The sequence below is a fragment of the Pecten maximus genome, chromosome 13 (genome assembly GCF_902652985.1).
Source record: "Pecten maximus chromosome 13, xPecMax1.1, whole genome shotgun sequence".
NCBI classification, from domain to species: Eukaryota; Metazoa; Mollusca; class Bivalvia; order Pectinida; family Pectinidae; genus Pecten; species Pecten maximus.
In genome coordinates this window covers 20,984,540-21,004,608 of record NC_047027.1, presented here as the reverse complement: position 1 = coordinate 21,004,608, position 20,069 = coordinate 20,984,540, and the positions used below count along the sequence as shown (strand labels likewise).

The 20,069-nt window shown below is 34.8% G+C and overlaps 2 non-coding genes across 2 annotated transcripts; both read right to left on the bottom strand.

Moving 5' to 3' along the window:
* Positions 1-17,378: 17,378 nt before the first annotated feature.
* Positions 17,379-17,460, bottom strand: Trnas-aga. Its single transcript has one exon. It is a non-coding gene; the product is annotated as a tRNA-Ser (tRNA).
* Positions 17,461-19,400: 1,940 nt separating this feature from the next.
* On the bottom strand, positions 19,401-19,482 carry Trnas-aga. The gene has a single exon. It is a non-coding gene; the product is annotated as a tRNA-Ser (tRNA).
* Positions 19,483-20,069: the final 587 nt, after the last annotated feature.

Here is a 20,069-nt window from a genome sequence, read left to right as displayed (position 1 = left end):
AAGCCGCATTACCACGAATCTATGATCACCAGGACGACCAAACGTTGTCATGACAACACTGGGCTTCAAAGTACCGTATGATCCACGCTGGTTGAGCTTTTGTCAGGCTGGCCAATGTTATAACTTATGGACTCCGGAAACTTGACTGAAGAAACATATGCACTATCTCATGGCGAGATACCTGGTATTCGGAGTTATGGGCCTTGATATCTCCACCCCCTGACTCATGACCCCAATTGACCATGTGCGACTCGATAATACCTCTGCCAATTACAGTAATCTAGTAAGTACTGTAGTAAGCTGCTGGTTGTCTTCGGCAGTACGCTTAAGTGAGGCAGCATTATAATATCGGCAACAGTTCGAAGACACCACAATGGGACAAACACGAACATACCGCAGCCTCTAAACCACACACTCACCAAACGCATGTATCTTTCGCACGGGGGGGGGGGGGGGGGGGGGGGGGGGGGGGGTCGTCCTTCAATGTCTATTCACATGCAAAAATATCGGAAAGTAAACACGGATAACACAATTTATTTGTATTTAATTTATAATGCACATTATTTTCTGTGTCACGTATCATGTGCATGGCATATTGGTGTGTTCTCGATTTTTATTCGATGTCTCTAAGTCCCAAGTGAACGCATTGATAAAGCTCGAGATGTTCCGACAGTGAAATACGGTGTCACTATTGATAAAATCCGAGAGGTACATAAGGTACGTCACACGAAGATTAGTGTGGCTAATCCATTTATGAGAAGATTAAATGAAGATGAAAAAAATATATTGTACATACATTTAAATACTAATCTGACTTAGTACAGTCATTGATCATAAAACCAGCAGCTGACCATTGTAGTTATTAACTAGTCAAACTGACCATAAACCATTGACCATAATCACATAATATACATAGTGGAACTTATACATGGGACAGATGTCGTTTTGTTTTCCCACCGCAATCGGTGGTCAGTTATTTAAGTGATTCATTTTATTAAACTTTCTAAACTTGTACCAAATCATACACATGTTTGGCAGGTATTCTAATTGTATAGAGTAATTTAATATAGCGGTTGCCTTTTAGCTTCGCGCTAGACAGAAGTTCCTTTTAGCTCGATCGGTAGAGCGATGGATTGGCAAGCCGAGGGTCTCGGGTTCGATTCCCGACGGTGGCACACAACAATCTTTCCTTTTTCAAATAATTCGCAATCCAAGGGTTTAGTTAAACATTTAGCTTACATTTAGCGAGTACAAAAATAGCACACGAGAAGCGAAGACATTTCATCCCTATCATTTAACGAATAATCGATTATTACTTGGCCGGGTTTCTAATTGAACTAATTTCAAGTTCTAATTAAACTCCAATTTCACTTAGTCTTAAACTTTGAAATCTCTTATAAAACTGCAATGATAATCATACAAACGATTCGCTAGGAATTTCTAGTATACCTGTGCTATAGTCAGGCTTAAACGGAAGTTAGCCAAATTGTCTAAATATTGAAACAGTCACGGTCAGTCGTGATTTCGGACTTGGTCAGTAAAATTTCGTGACTTGCCCGGAGAATAAAATCTTTATTCTAGACACGATTGTCGCAAATGATGACCATTAAACCCAGTACAAAGTATGTTGCTTGGTTATTGTTGACACGGACTTCTATTGTTCTGTTCCGGCCAGAACACTTGACCACGGTCCAGCACTGGTCTGTTATATGGACACAGCACCAGGCGCTAAACTCTTGCCCAGTGAGTCAATATTAGACCTATCACCCACGGTCTCCTCCTGTATTTATCTTGTTACGCCGTTGTTTGCCCATCAGATCTAAACCATTGTTGGCAAAGTACAAACAGGATACCAGATCCAGGGGAGATAACTCGCGGTGTTTACAATAGTAAGCCGGGGGAAAGGATGTTTGGTAAACATTTAGTTGATGGCACGTTGATTGGGTCTTTATTAATGTTGAATTGGCATTATAGACTATTATACAGGTACTTGTGGCTGCCTGTTGACCTTGAGCAGCCTTATTTGTATTTGTTGTTTATTTACACCAGGGACGTTGAGGCCAACAAAGAGAGTGAAAAAGGGAAATCGTGTTTACATAATAGTTGTCAGTTGAAAAACACCTGAAATAATGTTTTAAATCCAAAATAATATCGAATGTTTCTCATATTAAATTCGGAAAACAAAAATATCATCTTTTTGTAAAAATTCACGTGTTTTCCTCAACAGGCTTCAATTTGGGTTCACAAGGCAAAATATACACACACGTCTTAGCCACCAAACTATAACGTCCATCGTGGAGTGTTGGTGCCTGTAGTCTATCTTGTAATATTATATATTGCACAAGCCTTGAAAAAATACATTGAGGTAAAAACCACGTGTTCCGAAAGATTTGAGTCTGTTCGAAGATCCCCTGTACCAAACTTGACAAAGATGTTGTCAACTGTTCATTCCATCGCTCGCAAGAATTAATCATCGAAGGCGATCCCTAGAAGGCGACTTAAAGTGGGTCTCCTGAAGAATCGGAGATTCTGGTCTGCGAGGATGTTAAACCAATAATATTGGTGATAACACCAATGCGTACACGTATTGCAAGCGGACATGTAGACATTTACCGTACTAAATATATAAAGCACCTCATTATTAAAGGGCCATTCCTTCGTTTGAATAAAATTTCGGTCGCCAAAATTAAACTACGTAACTGGAAAATGTGGGTTTTTTTTCCAAACAGTAAAAGTTATAATCTTTACATTAATACGGCGGTTTTACTCTCAAGATAAACCAAAGTTCTGTCGAGTATTAAGTCCTGAAAATTCTTAATTCGACCCGAAGTATCACCTCAAAGACATACGGCATTTGTATATTATATGCCTTTTTGTACATTTTGGCATTAATTTCATTACAAGTAGGCACACACACTCATATAATAATCGTTCGGACATAAAGTTCATCGATAGAATACGTACATGTGTCTGATGTCCAGACGAAGAAATGCCCCTTTAACAGTTGATTGATTTACAAAATATTACCAGTTTATAGCTCGATTGTGTTTGACTTCTTGTCACATAACACCTTAACACAGAAAACGAAGAATACGGAATATTTCAATATTATGGTACAGCTATACAACTCACTTGTTTACGACATATGTTCACATATATTTGAGGCTAATGAGACACAAGTGACGTAAACCATGTACATTTGTATATCGATATCATTTTATGTACATATTTATCATGTCTTATTGACATTTATAACATATTTGTTGAATTCATACATTGCACATCTTATTCGTGTATTTTAACTGCTTTAATAGAATCATTTTTTGACGTGCATGTGATATTTCTATGAATATGTGTATTGACATGTGGCATTTTGATAAAAGAAATCTTGAACTTAACTGAACTTGAACTATAAAAACATGTTATACGCTGGTTTGTTTGTCTATTATACACAATACAATATATCTTTATATTTTATTAAAGTGACACATGCCAATTTTACATAAAGCATTCTAAATATTATAACTATGCAGAATAATTAAAATTTAAAATTGACACCCAGTCTACGAAATAAAGGCTTATGAGACACTCAGAAAAAAATACACTGTACATATTCAGTTAGTACGTTTTTGAAGTACATTTATTTACATGCTGTATTAAAAGTGCATTCTTCTACTGATAAATTTTATGAACTGTGCTAGCTAAAAGATATTGTAAGTTACATGTATTCACCAAAATAATAAGTTTTTGTTTATTGTTTAAAAGGCTAAAACCTCGACAACTCAGTTCAGCCACAGTAAAACGAAATCTTCTATATCTAAATAAAAGTCACATACAATTAAAAAAGTGACATTCATCTTCTATACAAGTTAAATAACATAATGTTTGGACGAGAATACCGACCCGTCTCAATATTAATTTTATACAATTAAAAAGTTACATTCATCTTCTATACCGTTTTAATGACATAATGTATAAACCATATTTCCTTTAAGTATTTTTGGACGAGAATACCGACCCGTCTCAATATTTACATCGTAACTTTGACCTGCCGCTACGATAATACACGCACGTGAAGAGGGGATATTGTTCTCCTTTGTCTTTAAACATTGATACTTAGTAAGTATTTCAATACCTACCTGTAAACAAAGAGGTTACGTCACTAATATTACCTATAACTATTATGTTAGAAGGTGTGATATACAACAGGTATAAATGTAGCCTCGTTACCTCAATAGTAAATGTATACATATCTAATCCAGGTCATTGTGTCTTAAGTATACTGGCCCCCTGTCTCTAGATTATCAAAAAGATGAATAAAATTGAGCTTTATGATTTTGGTCCCTAGGATGTGTCTGATTCTAAGTTTCAAACCAGGGGCAGATAATCTAGTATTATAATTTAGCTTGGCGATTCTTAATAAAAAAAACTTAGATTCTGGTTGGCAGTCTAAAACCATTGTAGACTGGCCCCCTGTCTCTAGAAAATTTAAACTATTAATAAAATAGAGCTTTATGATTTTGGTCCCTAGGATATATCCGAAGTTTCAAACCAGGGGCAGATAATCTAGTATTATAATTTAGCTTGGCAATTCTTAATAAAAAAAACTTAGATTCTGGTTGGCAGTCTAAGTCTTAAGATGCTGTTTACTTACTTGTCTGTATAAGTAATGATTGGTGTCGCTTTACGTATTATACAGTAAGTACGTAACTCTGTAAAAGACAGAAAGGCTAGGGAATAAATATGGTATATGTCGAATGATGAATAAAACTACATCATACAGTTGTTTCACCCTCAAATCAAGTCTTCACACTTCAAACTTTATTTCATTTCTTTTCACAAGATTAGATGTACAGAGAAAAAAACATATTTACAAACAAAGCAAATTTGATGCAAGTGGAGGACAGATCATGCGACTCAACTCAAGTAAATTTAATTTAGAGGAGGTATATAATGGCAACATTAAAAAAAAAGCACAAGTCTTTGACTGGCTTTTACTTTTCAGTGATGTTCTGGGTCAGCAGTGTGGAAATCGAACGAATTAGCACTAGGAAAATCTTCAATTCTCCCAACAAATTATGTGTACTTATCTTCGTTGTACTGTATAGGTGTTTTTATTCCCGGGGGATTAAATTTCGCTATATTCGCGGTCAAGGTAATGTCCGCGAAATTGAATACCCGCGAATTGTTACACTCTGTGATGACTCATCATCTTAAGCACCATGACAATAAATAGATAAATAATCAATAAATATATAAAGCATTTAGTAAGTAAGTATTGAACAAATAATCAAGGAAATAAATAATTATTTTGATGTTTAATTAATACACGGATTGTTCCGCACACATACGATATAACTTGATCAAGTTGCATTATTCAGATGTAATACGGTGTACAATGACTCAATGGATATCAAATAAAACTTTATTAGTACTTAGTTAATCTTAATTATAAATAGACCACCTTAGTATATGTATCAGAAACGATATACCTCGAAATCGATACCTCCTCCTATCGTCAAAAACACCTAGTTACCACCTTTTTGAGTTTTTGGACACGATTAACAGCAGCTAAAGAAGGTAAAATAAGTAACTTATTATATAAGACATCAACCATAGTAAATGAAGAAAATGGTGGTTCAATTCCCTGGACCGAATGCATTAAAAACATATTGAATAACTGTGGACTCTCCAACATATGGTTGAATCAAAATTCTGTAAATCCGAACATTGACCGATCAATTTAAACAAAGCTGGGCGGAAACATGTAGAAACTCTCCAAAATCCATAAATTATAGAGTTTTTAAAATCTGAAGTTACTTTTGAAAATTATTTTAATATTCTTTTCAGAAAAGATGCTATATTAATGTGTAAATTCAGAACAAGAAATAGTCATTTACCTATTGAAACTGGAAGTTGGCGACATATACCGAGGGAAGAACGTCTCTGCCAGAAATGTAATAAAAGAGATATTGGAGACGAATATCACTATATTTTTGAATGTTTGACCTTAGATTTTGAAAGGAGAATTTTTTACCTCAAAAATTAATCATCCGACATAGTGTAATTTCATTGCAAGATATCATGATGTCCAAAAGACTCTCTTCCTTAAAAAAGTTATGTAACTTTATCAAAAAAATCAATTTCGTATGTTCCCCTGAGTAGATCTTTTAATTCAAATATAAGTTTACATCTTTATGATACTTTCATCCCTCTGTATATCCACGCATGTTCACCAAATTTCATATTATTGTAAACTTACATGTATTGCATTTTGTAGTCTATCTCTGTATACCTTTTCTGTACAGATGTTGACATAATAAATGAATTTGAATTTGAATTTGTACATATAAACAATGATACATAATTGAGTTCGTATTTCAGTTGTTTTCTTACTTTATTTCATTATTTCTTTACTTCTTTCTTACTGATTGGTGAACTTAAGAGTTCGGTAATCACTGTGAAAATCCATGATTAAATCATGAATCAATAAATGGAAAAACAACATCAATCAAACTGAATTATAGCAGACATGCGAAAGACCATTGCCGAAATGACCTACTACAATGGGTTGACAATAGGTGTAATATATTTATATATATATTTATTGTTAATGATGAAAGCAAAGAACATTGTATGAAGGAAACAATGGGTAACTGATCTATTGTATCAATTAGTCCGTTTTCACGGTAAGTAGGTGTGTGTGATATTGGGGTGGGTCTTGGACAGTTAAATTGATTGTTATCCAGATCTCTAGACATACCTTTTGCGATCCTGATTATTATTCCAGATATTTTTCGTGTGAAACAAGACAACAAGTCCTAACTCATTTTCCCGTTGTCGGTGTTTTTGAAGACGGATTTCCGGCCATCTTTCTCGTCACACATTAACACCTATTGTTGATAATCAGCTATATTCGAGGTATCACATGAATTATTACTTAATCAGTAAGTCACTCAATGTTCGGTCACATTCAGGATGTTCCGGTACTTACAACAAGGATATTAACCGAAATTTTCACACATGCTGGCCTAACGTATCAATATGTTTGTATTGGAGTTAACGACGTGTTATTGCTCCATATTAAAGTGTTTCTAAGTCGGCTGTGTTGAATACCTGTTTATATAAATAATCTTACGTAACATCATCAACAGGTAAGCTGATTGGGGTTCACAATACGGGGGCCGAATAAGATCCCCAGAAAATAAGCTTAGGTTGTTCAATACGCATTTTTCCTTTCTCGAAATAGAGAGTTTCTTTTTCGTAATACTGAATTTCATTTTCAGAAAATACGAGCAGTTTTCTCGCAATTACGGATTTCAATTTCATAATGATGGATTTTCACATTTACTGATTCATTAGTATGAAAAGGAACCTCAAAACAACTCGTATTTATGAAAAAAAGATTAATGATATCGCATAGATATGTTTATATTCTGTATTTATTATATTTCACTAGGAATACTAAAGCGCTAAATAATTAAATATCGCATGCAATGTGACGTTATGTTGTATTATGACCACGATTTAATTATCAAACACTTTATATTCTGGTCACGAGTTCGAAACCCATATTGATCAGTTACCAGGTACTGACCGTAGGCCGGTGGATTTTCTCCGGGTACTCCGGCTTTCCGCCACCTCCAAAACCAGGCACGTTCTTAAATGACCCTGGCTGTTAATATGACGTTAAGAAAAATAAACCAAACATGTTCTGGTTCATTTTCTATGTACATTGTACATAGCAGTTCGTTTATTTCAGGTTTTTAACTTACAGTAAAACACAGACTGTTGGTAAGTTGTAAAAACCGGGTCTTTCATTTCAGGTTCATAATTTACGTAAAAAAACGTACATTGTACATAGTGGGTCTTTCATTTCAGGTATTTAACGTATGTAATTTCTACTCGTTTGTGAACCTCTGGGACGTAACCCATGTGTGTTGTTTGTAGGTCACATATGCCCGCTATAAATAAAACAACTTTCACTTCACATGTTCTTTTAAAAACATTGTTTATTTTTTAGTTTCTACAAAATAAAAGAAAACAAGAATCATATCAAGAACATAAGTATATTTATTTTTTAAAAAGACTGACTATTAGACGTGTTTATGAAACGTCATTAAAACGTCCCGTATTGTATAGAGTCAAGGGAGATAACTCTTACACAACAATTTTTTTTGACCTGGTAGACGAAATTCGGTAGTCCGGAAAACTCGTAATCCGGACGGTTTGGGCTGGGAACGAAGGTGTTCGGATTATCGAGGGTCCACTGTACATTGATACGAAAACATCCATTTGAAACACAAGATAAGAATAATTAAGTAAGTATTTATATATATAATGATCCTATTTTAAGTTAATGACCGTAGCAACTAAACAACAACCGAGCGGAATTCATGTTGACAAAGTTAGATGATCTGACCACATGTTGACAAAGTAAGATGATCTGACCACATGTTGACAAAGTAAGATGATCTGACCACATGTTGACATTGTACATGGCTTACTTGCCGAAATATAGGCAATTGAATTTCCAATCCCAGCCACCTGGTAGCTTTCAGTCGCCATGTTTGTTTACATCACCGGAGTGCCAGTACTGCAAAGCTTCAAAACGATCAACCAAAATCATAATTCTTAGGCAGGTTCAATTTCTTTTGTGTACCGCTTTAATTAATCTATAAAAAGTAAATTGATTTTTCCCTTCAAACACATTTCTTGAAAAAGTGAAAACGCTTTGTTTGAACGTATTTAATTGTTTAGACACAATTAGACTGGGCACACGTTTTTAACAACTTATAAAAGCCCTCTCCACAAATATATATATTACAAAGATTGTGATAGCGACACAGTATACTTATACTGATTATAAAGAAAGAAAAGCAAAGAAGAATGACAGGAAGAAAGACAGATCTAGAGGTCTGTGAGTAAGATAAATGTTGCTACATTAGGATATACAACAACTTAGTGTTCATAAACGATGTACATTGTATAAATTATAATCTTTACATTAATACGGCGGTTTTACTCTCAAGATAAGTTCTTAGAGTATTAAACTAAATTAAACTAATTAAAAAATAGTGCATGAATACAAGTAGGCAAGTTTCGTAGCTATGAGTTATATACATTTACTTTTTCGACATCAAAGAAGACTGTCTGGTTCACGTGTTAGTAAACAAACCTTGTTAAATTGCTATGTCAGGCATTATGATAAATTTTATATGCCATGCTCTCCGTTATAAATTGTCGAAATTACAGAACTTATTGATTAAATGTTTCCATATCAAATCATAACCAACCATCCTTTGTCGATATTTTCAGTTTACTCTAATATTCCTAGTTAAATATTTGATGGCCAACTATCCGGTAAAGGTATGCATCAATTGATTTTAAATGAATATTAAAGCAACTAATGCTAAACATTAATTTCACGTCTTGTTTAATGTATAGAACATTTTATCTTTAATTACCGCAATGTGGTATCAGTATTATATTTTATGTTTGTAAACTATGTATTCTTGTTTATTTGTAATGTAAACATGTGATTATGTTTTTTTGATCAATAAAAAGATTTTAAAATATGTTGGAGTGTCATGGTAAGAGTTCGAATCCAGCTCTCTGCACCATATTTTTATATATAATTTTAAGTTTTAAATATTTTAAGTGTTTTCTGTCCAAACTCTAAAAACCTTTAACTACATATTTTTATATTGAATCACAAAAATGAATACTAATGCGTGAGATAGCTTCCAACATGCATGCAATTAAGCGATGTCAAGATAAAGTATAGTATAGACCTGTCTAGCAATTGAAGGGAAGTAACTCTACTTACTTTAACTTTAGTGTGAAATAAATACAGGAACTCGCAGCCATTATTATAAAAAATAAGAATGTTACAAGGCTCTGTGCCGAGGAAAGCTGTTCTATGCAGGAGACAATGATTTATTCTTACTAATTAGTATTACTTTATAACATACTTTTTTTTATTAAATATTATATGATTTTACAGAATTAAAATATTAATTTATAGCTGTATAATTTAAAAACTATATATTCATTAATTTGTTTATTTATTTAATGATTTAATGATATAACAAAGTTATGATTATAACATTAACCATGCAATATATGTTTGATTTGTCCCTTGATTACTTCGTCATTTTAATCATAATAATGATTGTAACTACTAAAGTATATAGCATATATATTTTTTACAAATATTAATTATCTATTTGTTTATTTACTTATTTATTGAATGACTTTACATAGTTGAAGGGTCTACATGGTTAAAACACTATGAGAAAATATGTATAAAAACAACAACATTGACGGTATTGGCGCAAATATCACTTACTTATGGATATATCTTATTATTCACAGGCCGAATTCTACAATTCCTCAATCTAATTAAAATCGAGATCCTCATTCTCGCTCCGTTACATGACTATCTAAAAAACATCCCATAAGAGGCCGCGTCAGGTCTGTGCCGAAAAGGTTTGCTTTACATCCATGTTGTGACGAAATGGTTTGGTTCGATGACATCGACAAATCGACAATTCGCCCTGACAGTGAAACAAACCAAGGTCAACCTGACGTGACGCCTCTGCGATGTCGTTACATGTCCATGTACGGAGAGAGAATGACCATCTAGATTTTAATTAGATTGTCTACAATTCCGGAGGTTGAAATATAAGGTAAAAGTCCCATGACTAACATTATAATATATTTTGACACAAGACACACATTTTCTAAAGAGCAGGAAGTAAATAGAGAAACAAAGTAGGGATTTACATGCATTTTTAACTGTTGACCAATGATTTTGAGTTTGAAATACATGAAGTTAAGAAAGACACCAAAGGAAACTTGCTAGCCATTGACATCTCGATAGAAAAATTAAGACGAACTTTGGTTACACTGTATGGACCAAATAATGAAGACCCTATTTATTTGTTTTTCAAGCACTTGATTCTTTCTTAACCATTTTGAGAATACTGAATATATAATTTGTGGTGACTTTAATCTTGAATTGAACCAAATAAAATTAAGTTAAATTCAATAATTTCATAAGAGGCAAGGGGATTTGGAAATTTAATAATGAAATATTACATGACAAAGAATACACACAGAAAATACTAAAACATATTGATACAGTTAAACAACAATATGCTTCACCCATATACATTGTACAACAATAACGTTGAAAACACTTCAGAGGAACTTATTACTAACTGTAGATGATCAACTTTTTCTTGAATCTTTGTTTGAATGGAAATACGCAGTGCATACTCTGTTTATCGTAAAAAAACCCTGACAAAAGGGAAAATGATCTAATAAAAGAAATAGAGACTTTAGAATCTGATGAATAAGAAATCATAATGCCTATTGACGATTAGAAACAGGAATTGGAGAATATAAGAAAGGAAAAAATGTAAGGAAGTTTTATGAGGTCAAAAGTCATTCTGATAAAGGAAGGAGAAAAATCTACAAGCTATTTTTGCAGTTAGGAATTAAAAATTACATTAAAGTGATTTTTTAAAAGATATGAAATATTCAAAATTGACAACAGAAAAGAATACAATGGAGGGAGAGTTAACAGAAATGGAATTATTGACAGCTCTTAAAAATACGAAAGATATCAAAACATCTGGCTCAGATGGCATTTCAGCAGTTTTTATCATTTGTTCAGAAAGATTTAAAGATTTTTATTAAACGCTCACTTAAAACAGGAGACAGTAAACAGGAAAACAGCTCTTAATAAAACAAAACAAGGAATTCCTTCTTGTTAACCAGAAGAAATAAACCACGACAATATTTCAAAAATTGGAGACCAATCGTACTTCTTAATGTAACTTATAAACTGGCCTTAGCTTGTATTGCAAACAGCTTTAAAAAGTTCTGAACGAAATCATATCTAATACATGTAAAAAAAAAATGTACATATTTAGGAGAGAACACCTGGCTTATTTATGATATAAATAATAAAATTTACAGAAGAAAATAACATCCAAGGTTTAATTATTTTGGTTGATTTCGAAAAAGCATTCGACTCAGTGTCTTGGCTGTTCATAGAAAAAGCAATTGATTATCTTTTCAATTTTGGACCAAGTATAAAACAGTGGATTAAAACTCTTACAAATCATATATCTTCAGCTGTATTGCAAAATGGCTTCCTTTCAAACTTTTTTACATAGAGGCTTCAGGCAAGGGGACCCTTTATCTCCATATGTTTCCCTCGTTGTTGCAGAGATTTTAGCAATTTTAGTAAATAGTGATAATAATACTAAAGGGATACAAGTCAATAAAAATAAGAATAAGCTCTCGCAGTTTGATGATGATACCATCTTCATCTAAAACGGCTATGAAAAGATCCTTTGAAGAAACATTAGAACGATATGCACAGATTTCAGGACTTAACGTTAATAGGGATAAAACCTCAGTTATTTGTATTGGGTCTAAACAGTTTAGTGCAGAAGTGCACCACTCACTATATATGGAAATTAATTACAGTGCGAAAACATATTTTACTTTACTAGGATTAGATTTTTCTGTAAATTTAAACAACATGACAACTATAAACTATAGAACAAAAACATTAAAAAGTTTTGATAGCATTCCCAACCAATGGTCAAGAAGAGCATTAACACCAATAGGTAGAATAACTGTTATAAAGACACTTGCTATTCCAAAATTAAACCATTTATTTATTTCTCTACCGGATCCTGACATAAATTTTATACAAATGTTAAATATCCTCTATTTTTATTTCATATGGCAATCAAATGTTGACAAAGTGAAAAGCAATACACTCTATAAGGATTATAGTGAAGGGGAATTAAAAATGTTGAATATTGAAAATTTTATTATTGGATTAAAAAAACATGGCTCCGTAGCTTGCTGATAGCACATGCAAGTGAATGGATCGATGTGTTTGAAAGACATACCAGTATTTATGTAAAAAAGATTAGAACAAAAAATCTATTTTGAAAAGATTTTTTATAGCTTGGAATAAGGTAACAAACAAAAAATGAGCCACACAATTTTAATGATATAATGAAATCTCCTTTATGGCACAATTGTTTATTTCAAATAGATAAGATTTTTTTGCAAGGAATGGTATGTTAAAAAGTTAAAGGTGTTAAAAATGTGTGTTATCTTATGTCTAAAGAGGATACTTTTTAAGAACATATTCAGAATACAGTCAAATAATTTCTTATTGTTTAGGGGACTTGTCGGGCAATACAATGCCAATGCAGAATGAAGAACATAATAATGCAATCAACAGAACCCATTAATAGACCATTTATACCTTACCACATACAGATACTACTTAGATGTAAAGATGAGTCAAGATATGTATAAAACATTAAATAAAACAAATATCTCAAGAAGATAGCAGAGATAAAATCAGAAAAAAAACCCACAATACACACCAGAAGTTTTGAAACAGCATTATATGATACCATTCACCACAACAAAAAATACAAAACATTGGCTTTCAGTTTAGGCTACAATAATAAACAAAACTCCAGATGACACTTTCAATCTGTGTACCTGCCCGGCAGGGCGTAAGAATTGTACCGGATGCCCCCATGGCATGATAGTAAGAGGCGACTAATTTTGGGATCTTATCTTTTCTCTTCTTTCTTAACAACTTTCTTCTTTCTAGTGTCTCCCTTGACAATGCCTCAGTTTTGGTCTTCAGTTGAGCGTTCGCCCCTGTGAAGAAGGCTTTGGGTCTGTCCCCTGGCCGAGACATACCCGAATCATTAAAAATAGTGTAGTTGCTGTTCCTGCTAAGCGCTCAGCATATTGGGAGTAGGACGACTGGTTGGCACGTTGTCAGTATATTGTGACCGGGTGGAATGTCCTGCTGGGTGTCTTCGGTAGTATGCGTCAGTTAGGTAGCACTATAAATCGGCAAACGTTCAGGCCTAACACAAGGAGACTTAACACGTACATACCGCAGTCTCCCAAAACACACATACGCGCTCACCATATGCATGCATATCGAAAACATGGGAGGCCACCCTTAAATGATCTTAGCTGTTAATAGGACGTTAAACAAATCAAACCAAACCAAACCAAACCTATCAGAAAGAAATTATATAACACATATTTTGGAACTGCGAGAATCGGGATGAATTGGTATTTGTAAAAACATAAATACATCTAACCCAAACTATCAAGAACATTCTATTCGGTATTTCAACCAATCAACCAATCAACCAATCAAAGAAACAAAAGCAAAATCCAAGCAATCTCATAATGATATGCTCAAAATACTTCATTTATCTTACATAAAGAAAAAAATCAGACATACATGTACATATCAATGAACTGAAAGCATATATAACAAAAATATATAAAATACATTAAAAAAGTTCACAAAAACAGACTTTATTAAAACATGGGGAGACTTCTAACAATTATTTTCTAAATAACTTATATTTTACTAAGTTAACATTAAAATAAAATATCTAAAATACATTGGTTTACGTAATTCTAGTCTTTGAAATTGTTTATTTCATCTTATGTTGCCTGATCTTATTCTTGATTACTAACACATATATAGAGGTTACACAAGGAGTGGTTGTTGGATATAGAATTTATTTCACACGAGTGAGTTATTTCTTAAAAGTTACAAAAGACACGAGCTTTAGCGAGTGCTTTTTGCAACTTTTTAAAAATAACTTACGAGTGTGAAATACATTCCATATCCAACAATTTCGAGTCGTGTGACCTGTTTCTACCACAATAATATCGGCTTGAATCAAAGGGAAACGTGGCCAAGTATAATTTCGCGTATGCAAATAAAGTGTTCCGGTGACGTCCGGGACCCGGTGATGTGACGTCATTAGGTTATTGATGACGTCAATAACAATTGCAGCTTGGGTCAAAGTTCACCGTTTTAGCCAATCAAAATGCGTACAGAGTTTATACCACGTGTACCACGTGTGGTATAAACAGATTGTTAATCAACAGCTGTAATGATTAACTTGTGGTCTGAGAGTTGAATAACACAGGGTATTGTGGTAGAAATAAAGTTAATAGATATATGTAGCATATGTATAGTCATACTTGTTTATCTGGCCATGGATTTACTTAATTCTAGCCAATATATTTGAATTTGTTTATTTCATCCTATGTGCCATGATTTTATTTTTGTTTCCAAACAAATGATATATAAAGTTAATAGATATATGATTATACATGTACTTGTGTATCTAGCCATAGGCTTACTTCGTTCTAGCCAATACATTTACATTGGTATATTTCATCCTATGTGTATCATTGATAGACTGGGTGAGAGGATGAGTGTAAGTTGTTTGTGTTATTGTTATGTGGTAATGTTTATTTGAGAGAGTATGACATGTGTAACATGTGTCAGTTGTGTGGCGAGTGAGAGCCCCCCTGTGTGGGGACATTGTTTATATTTCGAAGGCTGACCCATGGCTCCAATCTTGGCAGCCTTTCCAATGTTCTGGAGTAATAAAATGTTTTTGTACATGTATATATACATAGAAAAACACTCCTGACAGTTCTGACAGAAGCACACCAGGCGCACATTATCGCGTGTTAATCTTAAGATTTTTGAAGATTTGTCCCTATTGATGAAACATGGGACCATCATTTTACCCCAGTGGCCAAACAACAAACGAAACAATGGAAGCACCATGGCTCCCCTCCGTCAAAGAAGGCAAAGACTGTTCCATCAGCTTGGAAGGTAATGGTCTCGGTCTTCTAGGATGCAGATGATATTCTGCTTATTTATCATCTCTAAAAGGGCCAAACAATTAATGACACATACTATGCTTCACTTCTGTGGCAGTTACGGGAAAATATCAAAATTAAGCGCCGTGGAAAACTCACTAAAGCTGTGTTATTCGATCAGGACAATGCTTCTTTTAACAAGACTGTCATTACCATGGCTGCCATTCATGATTGTGGCTTTAAATCAATTTAGCATCCGCCTTATTCACCTGATCTCGCTCCATCAGACTTTCATCTATTTCCAAAACTGAAAACAGCTATTTCAGGCACCCACATTCAGTCCGATGATGACGTCATACATGCAGTTGGTGACTTTCTGAACAGCCAGTAACAGGAGTTCTTTGGCACTGAGGCCCTTAAACACCGCTGGCAAAAGTGTATAGATAACGAAGGGGATTATATTGAAAAATAATACAATATGTCCGACAAAGTTCAAATCCTTCAATATGAGGCTCACGACAAATCAATCAGCCCTCGTATTTACATCTCTACCTTCTTCAGCTCAGTAAACTCCGACTGCGAATAAATTGGTGTATTTGCAGTGAAAAAAGGTTGAGTGGATTAATAAAAGGTACATAACATATTTATGAAGTCGTCTAGTTGTGACGTTAACGGAACGTCAACTAGACGGCGCCATTTTGGAAGGCCTGTTGAACGCAATTTTAGCATTTCCTCATGTTGCCGGATGATCTCTAAACAGAAAGCTAACATCAACTGTGTGTTTTGTCAAAAACTAAACTGAATATTACGGAAATTGGTCCATATTAAACTTCTCCAGGATGTTAGCTGACTACAAATAGCTGAAGCATGTAGTTCCTAGAGAACGAGTGACCACGTCACTACTAAATCTGTGTCAAGACACACTGTGCTTTACAGCCATCACGAGACCGACATTGTGGATTGTGAATGGATCAATTATTTAAAACGTAATTTTGTTAACAAAACTGGTGTCTTTACGTAGATTCACTAGAACTATATTATCTTAGCAACCCTGGCTGCCAATGTTACCATCGCAACACACCCTGAATTTTATTTTCTTCCTACTGTATTATAAACGAATTGTTTGGTGAAAATATGAAGATTGCAATCCTTAGATATTAACTTCTCTCCCTTCTTTAGCTTAGTAAACTCTGACTGCGAATAAATAATATATATTACATCATATATCATCCACGGCTGCCATAGTTACCAACGTCGTTATATATCTTGCATTTTCTTTTCTTCATACGCTATTTAAACAATTTGTATGATGTTAATAAAAGGATTGTACCTCATTTTGACTGCGTACACGGTAGTATGCCCGCTCTAACCTTAGGAAATGTTCGTTGTCAACTGCGTGTATACTACCGTATACGCAGTCAAAATGAGGTACACTCCTTATATATTGACGACGCCGCCCCTGGAAAAATAACGCCTAGTTATCTCACACCGTCACTCTGTCAAAAAGTAACATAATTAATTAGGCGCCTGTTACTAATCATGCAATGGAAGCAGCCCTACCTCTAGATCTTTACAACTGTTGTTTTATTTGATTGAATTTGCATATGATTTTCAGTTTAAAAACATCAATTTAATTTAGGAAAATCAAAAGGATATATGCAAAAATAACACGTCGTCGGCAGGATTCGAACCTGCGCGGGGAGACCCCAATAGATTTCTAGTCTATCGCCTTAACCACTCGGCCACGACGACTTGATATTCACTATCTCCAACCTTCATATCGTCAGTTAGAATTACCTGTGTATCTAATCAACATTCATGTTATTTAAATGTGATGAGACACATAATTAATTACATTTTCGCCAGCGTTACCTGTATACATGTATATATGACTTCGGTTTAGATAATCACTTTTTGAAAAATTATATGTGGTCAATATAAAAAAGAAAAACTAATTGCAAATATTCAAAGAAGTTGTTAGTTTCCGAGCATTGACTTTTGTCACTCTGAAAGTTGTAGCCAAATTTAAACGATTATTTCCCTTCGAAAAGTGTTCATGGTGGCAGTTAAAAAAAGGGCGATAATTTGTTTTGCTTCAAGAGGTTTAATGCCCTCGCAACAGTCATGGTCATACGAGGACGAGTGTCAAGGTCACGCCAACAGACAGGGTCATATGGGGACGAGTGTCAAGGTAACACCAACAGACAGGGTCATATGAGGACGAGTGTCAAGGTCACACCGACAGACAGGGTCATGTGAGGACGGGTGTCAAGGTCACACCAACAGACAGGGTCGTATGAGGACGGATGTCAAGGTTACGGCATCAGCCATGGTCGTATGGGGACGGGTGTCAACGTCACACCAACTGACAGGGTCGTATGAGGACGGGGGTCAAGGTTACACCATCAGACAGGGTCATATGAGAACGGGTGTCAAGGTCACAACAACAGACAGGGTTATATGAGGACGGGTGTCAAGGTCACACCAGCAGACATGGTCATATGAGTACGGGTGTCAAGGAGAGACCAACAGCCAGGGTCATATGAGGACGGGTGTCAAGGAGAAAAGTTATATTAGCCCCTACTCCTACTGAACCAACAAGCCGTAACACTTGAAAAAATAGGAAGTGGATTATCTGCGATTTACTTTGAATTTAAGTTCAATCTGGCTAAAATATCAAATACACACAAACCTCAGTAACGTACCTTGGTTAATAATAAGCATCCATGAATATCAATGCATATTATTCTTTTGTCGTGTGACAATGATTTAAAGACGAGAAAATGGACCAAAAGCGGTCACGATAGCAGTGATGCATCGACTGAGGAACGGAAGTAGACTATTTGATTTAGAGCGGTTTACAACGGGCATTCCGATTGGCCAGCAACTCTGTAAACAATACTAACTATAACCGTCGACCAATCAGACTGTCTGTTTTAAAGCAGCTCCAAGATAAACCGCCTACTTCTGTTCCACAGTCGATGCCTCGTCCGATCTTCAGGTGTTGATATTGTAGGAATAGGGGCTAATATTTTTTCTATAATAAGCCTACTAACCAGATGCAGACACATGTGACTAGAGTGAGAAAACAAAACACGGAAAGACCGAGTAGTGAGGAAAGAAAGGAAATATTGAAGACACCTCATTACTTGAAGACAAGAATCCCCCATTCCTCAAAAAGCTAACTTTCTAGTCGCCTTCCATAATCAACACGCAGTGGGATACAGTGGGCCTTATTATTGGGCTAACAAATGCCACCTGGTCAAAGCTAGGAGGAGCCAACCCCTTATGTGGACAAAGCTAGGGGAAACCACCACCACCCCCACCCCCGAAACCCGGACAAAGCTAGGGAAAACCAACCCTAACCCCAACCCTGGACAAAGCTAGGAGAAAACAACCCCCTACAATGACAAAGCTTGAGAAGCCAACCCCCACCCCCCCAACCCGGACAAAACTAGGAGAAACCAACCCCCCAACTAGGACAAAGCTAGGGGAAACCAACCCCCATCCAGCAGGTTCCCTCGCCTCGTACGACATGCAGCAAGTTCCAGAATTTGCTGGAAATGTGATGAACAATTTGTAGTAATATAATGTATCATATTTCTTCTAACAAAAAAAAATACCTCCAAAATTAATGCTCCATTTTGTCTTATCAAAAGACTTCTGCTGTGAATCGAGGGAAAAAAACATCACGTCGTCGGCAGGATTCGAACCTGCGCGGGGAGACCCCAATAGATTTCTAGTCTATCGCCTTAACCACTCGGCCACGACGACCTTGCTTTCTTATCCTTTCGTCCTCACATTGTGGCTCAGAATTACTTTTGTATCTAATCAACATATTAAGTATTATTTAAATAAGATGTGACGAACAATTAATAATATATTCGTCAGTGAAGTCTTAATATATTTTTAGGTAAACCATTCATATTGTCTCTTCCTGAATTTTATACGTGATACGATTATATAAAGGAACCTTTTGGCAAATGTTGTATCGACGATTCCATATTTTCAGTAAATCAGGTCGATTAAGTGTATACATGTATATAGGATATTGAATGGTTCCTCGTTTAATATAACATATATGAAATATATAAATATATATATATAATATTCTGTCATATTACTGAAAAATATGTTATATTAAACGAGAAACCATTCAATTTTCTTTTTATTGCATTTCATATACTTAAAAGAAAAATTAAAAACATCGAACAATTCATAGTGTCAAAAAGTGTGGGAATCAGTTCCATCATTCATGACATAATCTCTTTGTGATATTACTCCACGTCAACTCTATGGCGCCATTTTCAAAGGACTGATCGACGCAAGTTAAGCGTTGTCTGCTGTTATCGGAGAATCGA